The sequence below is a fragment of the Penaeus vannamei genome, chromosome 25 (genome assembly GCF_042767895.1).
Source record: "Penaeus vannamei isolate JL-2024 chromosome 25, ASM4276789v1, whole genome shotgun sequence".
Classification (NCBI taxonomy): Eukaryota; Metazoa; Arthropoda; class Malacostraca; order Decapoda; family Penaeidae; genus Penaeus; species Penaeus vannamei.
The window spans coordinates 11,246,462-11,256,461 of record NC_091573.1 but is presented as its reverse complement, the minus strand read 5'-3'; the positions used below and the strand labels follow the sequence as shown (position 1 = coordinate 11,256,461).

Sequence of the window (10,000 nt, the reverse complement as noted above, 5' to 3'; positions counted from 1 at the left end):
GGAAGAGGTGAGGGGAGGGAGGATGGGGTGAGGGAAGGATGAGGTGAGGGAGGGAGAGTTTGGGGGATGGGGAGAGGGAGGGAGGATGGGGAGGAAGGGGTGAAGAGGGAGGGGAGGGATAGGGTGTGGGGAAGGATGGGAAGGAAGGGGTGAGGGGGAGGGGGAGGATGGGGGATGGGGAGAGGGGGAGGGAGGAAGGGGGAGGATGGGGATGGGAGAGGGTGAGGGAGGATGGGGGAGGAAGGGGGAGGGGGAGGAAGGATGAGGAGGAAGGGGGAGGGGGAGGGGAGGGAGATGGGGAAGGAAGGGGTGAGGGGGAGGGGGAGGATGGGGATGGGGAGAGGGGAGGGAGGATGGGGAGGAAAGGGGAGGGGGAGGGGAGGAAGGGGAGGGGGAGAGGGAGGAAGGGGTGAGGGGGAGGGGAAGGATGGGAAGGATGGGGTGAGGGGGAGGAAGGGAGAGGATGGGGTGAGGGGGAGGGGGAGGATGGGGGATGGGGAGGGGGTGAGGAGGAAGGGGAGGAAGGGGTGAGGGGAAAGGGAGGAAGGGTGGAGGGGAAGGGGAAGTGAGAGGAAGGGGAAAGGGGGAAACGGAGGAGTAGAATGAAGGGGACGGGGGGAAATGGAGGAGGAGGAGGAGGAGGAAAAGAAGAGGCAATCGGCGGAGGAGGAAAAAAAGAAAGGAGGAAGAGGAAAAAGAAGAAGACGAGGAGGAGGAGGAGGAAGAAGAAGACTAAGATATAAAGGAAGATCTAAAAGACGGCGACAAAAAAGACGGAAGAAAAAGAAAAAGAAAAAGAAAAAGAAAAAAGCAAAAGCAGAAAAAGAAAAAAAGAAAAAAAGGGGGGGGGGCGGGAGGGGCGTCCCCAGGCTGCCTCCATCGCTCTTCCCTCCGTAATGAAATTCTCTCCCTACAGTAATTAATACGGCCATTCTGCTTCGCCACTCGTCGATCTAGAAACTTCGCTCTTGGCCTTTTTACGTCTAGCCCCCCACCCCTCTTTTGCCTTTTCTTTCTCTTTCTCTCTCTTTCTTTTGCCTTTTCTTTCTCTTTCTCTCTCTCTTTTGACTTTTATTTCTCTTTCTCTCTCTTTCTTTTGACTTTTCTTTCTCTTCCTCTCTCTCTTTTGCCTTTTCTCTCTTTCTCTTTCTCTCTTTCCCGTTTTCCTTTACTTTCTCTTCCTATCTTTCTCTTCTTCCTTTTCATTCTCTTTCTATCTTTCTCCTTTTCCTTTTCGTTCTCTTTGTCTTTCTCTGTCTCTTTTTACTCTCGCCCTCTCTGCCCCCTACCCCTGCTTTTCTTATTCCTTCCCCCTGTCTGTCCGTCTGTCCCCATCTGTCTGCCTGGCTGTCTATCTATTTCTCCTCCCCCCCCCTCCCTCCCTCATCTTTTCTCCTAATCTTTCTGCCACTCGGCAGCTTACCCCTCCCCTCCACCTCCCCCTCCCTCCCTCTCCTCTGTCCCTCTCCCCTCCTCTCCCTCCCCTTCCCCCCTCGTCTCCCCAACACACAATTCGAAAACCCCCTTTTTTTTTCCTTCCCTTTTTTTTCCTCCTCTTTTTTAATGCGCTATTGACCAAACGGGAGCCGGGGAGGCCAGCCGGTCAACTCCCATACGAACATTTCCCTTTCTCAACTTGCAATCAGGCCGGGTCGCCTCCTTGTGTTTTTTTTTTTTTTTTTTTTTTGTGGTCCTTCATCGCAATTCATAGCTTGCCTCGGACCCTGCCTCTTTTTCTCTTTCTCCTCCTTCTTCTCTCATAACTTCTCCTTCTCTTGTACCTCCTCCTGCTCCTTCTTCTTCTTCTTCTTCTTCTTCTTCTTCTTCTTCTTCTCCTCCTCCTCCTTCATCTCCCTTCAATTTCCCGTTCGCCCACCTACCCTTATCCCCTGTCCCACCATCTTCACCGCATCCCTCCTCCAAGCCCCACCCTTTCCCATTTCTCCCATTCCTCCCCCTCCTCATTCTCCTCCCCTCCTCCTCCTCATTCTCCTCCTCCCCTCCTCCTCCTCCAACCCCCTCTCCCTCCCCCCTCCTCCTCCAACCCCCCTCTCCCTCCCTCTCCTCCTCCAACCCCCTCCCCCTCCCTGCCCCCCACCCCCCACCCCCCGCCCATCGTCTGAGCAGCGAGCGAAGCGGGGGGGCGGGAGGCCCTCCACCACACGCAAGTATCGGAAGGTTGTTCACTCGCCCTCCTCCGTAAGTTCTTTCTTTCTTTCTTCTCTTCCTTTCTCTATTATTTCTTTTTATGTTTATCTTTCCTTTCTTTCTTTTTTCTGCTTTCTCTTCTTTCATTTCTTTTTTTTTTCTTTTAATTTTTCCTCTTTCAATAATTTTTTCCTTTTTCCTTTTCTTTCTCCAATCTTCTCTCTTCCCTTTATTCCCTCCTTCCTTCCATTCTTCACCTCCCTTCTTACCTGGCGTAATTCCATACTTCCCTTTTCCCTCCCTTTTCCCTTCTTTTACCCTCTTTCGTCCCTCCTTGTTCCCTCCCCCTTCCCTCCCTTTCTCCCGCGACCGTTCCCTCCACGCGTTCGGAGGAGCGATAGCCGAAGCCGCAGCCAAGCGACGTTAAATAATGAATAAAACAGATATCGAGTACATTCGCCCAATCGAACACTCACCGCCTTAATCACACACTCACGCACACAAGCACACAATCACTCACGCACACAAGCACTCACACACACACACACACACACGCACACAAGCTCACACGCACTCGTAGACTGTGCATACGAACGCTCGCGCAAATGCACAAGAATAGTAATGATAATAATTATAATGATAATGACGGTGATAATATTGTAATGGTTATAATAGCTATAAAAATGATAATGACGATGACGAAAACAATACTAGAAGTAATACTACTACTAAAAATAACAGCAATAATAAAAACAATAATAGTAATAATAATAATAATAACAATGATAATAATAATAACAATAATAATCATAATAATCATAATAACAATAATAAAAAAATAATAAAATAATAATAATAATAATAACAAAAACAATATCAACAATAATGTTGATTATGAAAATGACATAGCTAACGGTGTAGCAGTACTGCTACTATTACTAACAATAATAATGACAATAATAATAATAGCACAAAAAATAATAACAATAACTAATATAATTATTATTACTAGTACTTTTTCACAATCATTATTATAATTATTATCATTACCATCACTACTATTAGTAGTAGTCATATAACATAAATAATTATCATCATTAATATCATAATAATATTAATAATATCAACAATAATAATGATAATAGTAACAACAATACTAATGGCAGTAACTATAATAATGACAGATAAAGATGATAATAATGATAATGATCATAAAAGTAATAATAAAAATGATAATAATAAAAAAACATTATTACTATCGTTATCATTACAATCATCATCATTATCAACATCATTAATATCCTTAGTAATATCATAAACTATAATAATCAATATCATCATGATAATAAAATTCATCAAAATCATTTCCATTGTTATCATTACTATTACCATTTTCAATATCATCATCATCACTATCATCATCGTTATCATTCTCATCATCGTTATCATTCTCATCATAATCATCATGATTACCATTACCATCACGATCACTATCATTAAAATAATACTCATAATCATCACGATGAAGATGAAGGTCGATCCACACTTCACAGATCCGGGAACTCTGGATTTCACGAGAGAGATTAACACGTTTTTCCCCCGACTTTGTTTCGCTCCCCCCCTCCCCCCCCTTGAGCCTCTCGCTTGCATCGGCGGACAAACCACCCACATGTAGTGAAGAAAATAGCATCGACTGTGCCCCGCGATTGGCGTCAGAAGCACCTGCAGCACAGAGAGAGGGGAGGAAGAAAAAAAATCACATCACGATAACACTCCCTGGGCTAAATTACCCACCACGCGAAGGAAAACGAACTCGGGGTTATTTTTTTTAAAGAGAAAGAAGTAAAAAAAAAAAGAAAAAAAGTAGGGAAGCAAACCCGCACATACAAAAAACTGAGAGTCCACGAGAATTTCTCTCTCTCTTTCCCGCCAGAAGCCAGACGTAACCGAACGGAGAGAGGAATTCCGGTCCCGCCAACAGCAGCGCACCGAACACAACCGCGAGTCTCCCGGAGCTAAGCGGCGCGCGTCCACCCGGATGGCGGCCGACCGACTGACTACGTACGGCCTGCACGTGGATATTGACAAACGCGGAGCCCCCCTCCCCCCCGCCCCGCCTGTCCCCCCCCCTCCTCCTCCTCCCCCCCCTCCTCCTCCTCCTCCTCCTCCTCCTCCTCCCTCCTCCTCCTCCTCCTCCTCCCTCCTCCTCCTCCTCCCTCCTCCCTCCTCCTCTTTCCTCTCCCCCTCTCTCTCTCCCTCCTCTCTCTCTCTCTCTCTCACCTCTCACCTCTCTCCAGTCTCCCCACCCCATCTCTCTCTCCTGTCTCTCCCCCTCTCCTCTCTCTCCTATCTTCCCTCTTTCTCTCTCTCTCCTGTCTCCCCTCTTTCTCTCCCTCTCTCCTGTCTCCCCTCTTTCTCTTTCTCTCCTGTCTCCCCTCTTTCTCTCTCTCCCCTCTTTCTCTTTTCTCTCCCCCTCTTTCTCTCTCTCTCCTGTCTCCCCCTTCGCTCTCTCTCTCTCCTCTCTCTCTGTCTCCCCCTCTCTCTCGCTCCTGCGCCTCCCTCCTGTCTCCTCTCTTTCTCTCTCTCTCTGTCTCCCCGCTCTCTCTCTCTCTCTCTCCTGTCTCCCCTCTTTCTCTTTTTCTCCTGTCTCCCCTCTTTCTCTTTCTCTCCTGTCTCCCCCTTCGCTCTCTCTCTCTCTCTCTGCCCCCCCCCCATCTCTCTCTCTCTCCTGCGCCTCCCTCCTGTCTTCTCTCTTTCTCTCTCTCTCTCCTGTCTCCCCCTCCGCTCTCTCTCTCTCTCTCTCCTGTCTCCCCCTCTTTCTCTCTCCTTCCTCCCCCCCCCTCTCTCTCTCTCCTGTCTCCCCCTCTCTCTCTCCTTTCTTCCCCCCCCCCCTCTCCTCCCCCCTCTCTCTCCTTTCTCCCCCCTCTCTCCTTTTTCACCCCTTCTCTCCTTTTTCACCCCTCTCTCTCCTGTCTCCCTCCTCTTTCTCTCCCGCTCCCCTCTCTCCCTGTCTCCCTCCTTTCTCCTGACTTCTCTCTCTTTCTTTCTCTCTCTCTCTCTCTCTCTCTCTCTCTCTCTCTCTCTCTCTTTCTCTCCCGCTCCCTCTCTCTCTCTCTCTGTCCCTCTGCCCTCTCCTTTCTCTCTGACTTCTCTCTCTCTTTCTCTCTCTTTCTCTCTCTCTTTCTCTCTCTCTTTCTCTTTCTCTCTCTCTCTCTCCCTCTCCTCCTCCTCTTCTTCTTCCTTTTGCTCGTCCTGTCTGTCTCTTAGTCCCTCTTCCCCTCTTCTTCCATCTCTCCTTTCTCTCTCATTCTCTCCTTTTCCTCCACCTCCTCCTACACCTCTTCCTCCTCAATCCTCCCCCTTCTCCTCCTCTCTCTGTCTCAATCCACCTTTGCCTACTCCTTATCCGCTCTCACTCCCTTCCTCTCCCTATTCCTTCTCACCCTCGCTCACCATTCCTCTATTCTTTTTATTTCTTCCTCCTCCTCTTCATCTTCCTCTTCCCCTCTTCTTACTCCTCCTCCTCTTTCTTCTTCTCCGTCTCTTCCTTATCCGTCTCTTTCTTCTCCTCCTCCTTATTCTCTCCTTTCCCTCCCCCGCCTCTCCCAAGACCACCCAACAGGTTGCCAGAGGATAGATAATTCGGTCTGGCCCCTCCCTACTAATGCACAACCGGATGGGAGAAAAATACGTATTCCCCCATCTTCCTTACCCACTCCCTCCCCTCTCTCTCTCTCTTTCTTTTTTTTTCTCATTTTCACACACACACATGCGTACATACACATACATACATACACACACAGACACACACACGCGCGCATATATATATGTATCACTCCTCCCTCCTCCTTTCTTCCCTTCCCTTCCCTTCCCTCTCCCCAATTCTCGGTTTTACTTTCTTCCTCCTTCCTTCCTTTATCATCTCCCTACCCTTCCCCACTCCTCCCCTCACCCCCCCCCCCTTCAGCCGCCCCTCCCCCATCCGACCCTCTCCGCTGCGATCGCACACGTGCCAATCGAAGGATCAAATCCCTTAACATTAATTAAAACCTCCAAAAAGGACCGCAGTGTTCCCTCTCCCACCCCTCCCCTCCCTTCTCTTTCCCTCCCCTCCCTTCCTTTTCCTTTCCCTCCCCCCTCCCTTCTCTTTCCCTCCCCTCCCTTGCTTTTCCTTTCCCTCCCCCCCTCCCCTCCCTTCTTTTCCCTTTCCCTCCCCTCCCTTCTGTTTCATTTCCCTCCCCTCCCTTCCCTTCCTTTCCCTTCCCCTCTCCTGAAAAACCCCTCTCCCATCCTTCAAAGCCCCCCTTTCCCCTCCCTCCCTTCTCCTAAAACCCCCTCCCTTACCCCCACCCCCACTGCCTTAGCTGCCTCGTGTTCCTTCGATTAAGAAATATATTAATAATCAAAGAATAATAAAAAAAAAAAAAAAACGTGAAACCGCCGCAAATTTCCTCCTTCACAGTTATCCTCCATAATTTAAGAAATGGATAAATGAATAAATAAGGGTAGCAATATCAGGCAGAAATCCCTCTTTGGATAACGACCCTTTGCCATAAAAGATGTAAAAAAAATAATAATAATGAATAAAAAAAATATATAAACAAACGATGAAGAATAGAGAGCATATGAGACAGACCCAAATCCCCCTTCACCCCTTCCCTTCCCTTCACCCATCCCTTAACCCCTTCCATCCCATCTCCCTTCCCCCTTTCCTCCCATTCCCCTTCCCTTGTCACGTCCGTTCTATCCCCATCCCACTACTCTTCCCTTCACCTCTTCCCTTCCCTCCTCCCCATCCCTCCCATGCCCCTTCCTTTAGCTTCACCCCTTCCCTTCCCTCCTCCACCCCTCCCCATCCCAATCCCTCCCATCCCCCTTCCTTTACCTTCACCCCTTCCTTCCCTCCTCCACCCTCCCCATCCCAATCCCTCCCACCCCCTTCCTTTACCTTCACCCCTTCCCTTCCCTCCTCCACCCCTCCCCATCCCCATCCCTCCCATCCCCCTTCCTTTAACTTCACCCCTTCCCTTCCCTCCTCCACCCCTCCCCATCCCAATCCCTCCCATCCCCCTTCCTTTACCTTCACCCCTTCCCTTCCCTCCACCCCTCCCCATCCCCATCCCTCCCATCCCCCTTCCTTTAACTTCACCCCTTCCCTTCCCTCCTCCACCCCTCCCCATCCCAATCCCTCCCACCCCCCTTCCTTTAACTTCACCCCTTCCATCCCATCCCCTCTCCCTCCTCCCCTCTTCCCCTTCCCTCCCATCCCCCTTCCTTTACCTTCACCCCTTCCCTCCCCCCCCTTCCCTCTCTAATAGCCACCGCCTTGATTTCAGTTCGATGGATCCCCGGATTGCGTGGCCGCCGCGCCAAAGCTCTCGGGATATCGCGATCGGGGGATTGAGCTCTGGGAGGGGAGAGGGAGAGGAGAGAGGGGGGGGGAAAGTAGAGGGGTGAAGAGGAGAGAGAGAGGACGGGAAGAGGAGAGAGGGGAGGGAGAGGAGAGAGGTCGGGAAGAGGAGAGAGGGGGAGTAGAGGGAGTGAAGAGGAGAGAGAGAGAGGGGGGGGGGGAGAGGAGAGAGGGTGAAATAGGAGAGGGGAGGACGGAGTGTGACTGGGAGTGGGGTACTGAAGGAAGAGGAATGAGGAAATGGGAGGAAAAGGAAGAGCAAGAGAGAAAAGGAGGGAGTGAGAATGTGTATGAAAATATGTGTATAGGCCTAAATGCATTTATAGCTGTGTGTGCGTGTACGTGTGCGCGTGCGTATACATTTGCACACATCACCTTCTCTCCCTTCCCCACCTCCTCCTCCTCCCTCTCTCCCTTCCCCACCTCCTCTCCTCTCCCTCTCTCCCTTCCCCACCTACTCTCCTCTCCCTCTCTCCCTTCCCCACCTCTTCTCCTCCCTCTCTCCCTTCCCCACCTCCTCTCCTCTCCCTCTCTCCCTTCCCCACCTCCTCCTCCTCCTCCCTCTCTCCCTTCCCCCACTTCCTCCTCCTCCCTCTCTCCCCTTCCCCCACCTCCTCCTCCTCCTCTCTACTTTCCCCCACCTCCTCCCTCCCTCTGTTCCTTCCCCCCACCCCCCCTCCTCCTCCCTCTCTCCCTTCCCCACCTCCTCCTCCTCCCTCTCTCCCTTCCCCCACCTCCTCCTCCTCTCTCTCTCCCTTCCCACCTCCTCCTCCTCCCTCTCTACTTTCCCCCACCTCCTCCTCCCTCAGTTCCTTCCCCCACCTCCTCCTCCTCCCTCTCTCCCTTCCCCCACCTCCTCCTCCTCCCTCTCTCCCTTCCCCACCACCTCCTCCTCCCTCTGTTCCTTCCCCCACCTCCCTCCTCCTCCTCCCTCTCCCTTCCCCACCTCCTCCCTCTCTCCTTCCCCCACCTCCTCCTCCCTCCTCCCTCTCTCCCTTCCCCCACCTCCTCCTCCTCCTCCCTCTCTCCCTTCCCCACCACCTCCTCCTCCCTCTGTTCCTTCCCCCCATCTCCTCCTCCTCCCTCTCTCCCTTCCCCCACCTACTCCTCCTCCCTCTCTCCCTTCCCCACCACCTCCTCCTCCCTTCTGTTCCTTCCCCCACCTCCTCCTCCCTCCTCCCTCTCTCCCTTCCCCCCACCTCCTCCCCTCCTCCCTCTCTCCCTTCCCCACCACCTCCTCCTCCTCCCTCTCTTCCTTCCCCCCACCTCCTCCTCCCTCTGTTCCTTCCCCCACCTCCTCCTCCCTCCTCCCTCTCTCTCCCTTCCCCCACCTCCTCCTCCTCCCTCTCTCCCTTCCCCACCCTCCTCCTCCTCCCCTCTGTTCCTTCCCCCCACCCTCCTCCTCCTCCTCCCTCTCTCCCTTCCCCACCTCCTCCTCCTCCCTCTCTCCCTTCCCCACCTCCTCCTCATCCCTCTGTTCCTTCCCCCACCTCCTCCTCCTCCCTCTCTCCCTTCCCCCCACCTCCTCCTCCTCCCTCTCTACTTTCCCCCCACCTCCTCCTCCCTCTGTTCCTTCCCCCACCTCCTCCTCCTCCCTCTCTCTCCCTTCCCCCACCTCCTCCTCCTCCCTCTGTTCCTTCCCCACCACCTCCTCCTCCCTCTGTTCCTTCCCCCACCTCCTCCTCCTCCTCCTCCCTCTCTCCCTTCCCCACCTCCTCCGCCTCCCTGTCACCCTTCCCCACCTCCTCCTCCACCCTCTCTCCCTTCCCCCACCTCCTCCTCCTCCCTCTCTCCCTTCCCCCACCTCCTCCTCCTCCCTCTCTCCCTTCCCCCACCTCCTCATCCTCCCTCTCTCCCTTCCCCACCTCCTCCTCCTCCCTCTCTCCCTTCCACACCTCCTCTTCCTCCCTCTCTCCTTCCCCCACCTCCTCCTCCTCCCTCCTTCCCTTCCCCACCTCCTCCTCCTCACTCTCTACTTTCCTCCCACCTCCTCCTCCTCTGTTCCTTCCCTCCCCTCCTCCTCCTCCTCCCTCTCTCCCTTCCCCACCTCCTCCTCCCTCCCTCTCTCCCTTCCCCACCTCCTCCTCTCCTCTCTACTTTCCTCCCACCTCCTCCTCCCTGTTCCTTCCCCCCTCCTCCTCCTCCCTCTCTCCCTTCCCCCACCTCCTCCTCCTCCCTCTCTCCCTTCCCCCACCTCCTCCTCCTCCCTCTCTCCTTTCCCCCCACCTCCTCCTCCTCTCTCCTTCCCCCCCCTCCTCCTTCTCCTTCCCACCTCCTCCTCCCTCTGTTCCTTCCCCCACCTCTTCCTCCTCCTCTCCCTTCCCCCACCTCCTCCTCCTCCCTCTCTCCCTTCCCCAACCTCCTCCTCCTCCCTCTCTCCCTTCCCCACCTCCTCCTCCTCCCTCTCTCCTTTCCCCCACCTCCTCCTCCTCCCTCTCTCCC

General features: G+C 53.1%; 1 protein-coding gene across 11 annotated transcripts in view; it reads right to left on the bottom strand.

The window, feature by feature from the left end:
• The window catches only part of Pde11 (Phosphodiesterase 11), a 353,946-nt gene that overhangs the window by 59,465 nt on the left and 284,481 nt on the right, over positions 1-10,000 (bottom strand). Inside the window, exon 1 of one of the 11 annotated variants that reach the window (XM_070139127.1) lies at positions 4,036-4,201. The exons of 9 other annotated variants lie outside the window; for them this stretch is intronic. The gene's annotated coding sequence lies outside the window, so the exon portion shown is untranslated. Of the gene's footprint in view, positions 1-4,035; positions 4,202-10,000 lie in introns of those variants that run through there. One more of the 11 variants, XM_070139128.1, reaches the window with a different exon arrangement.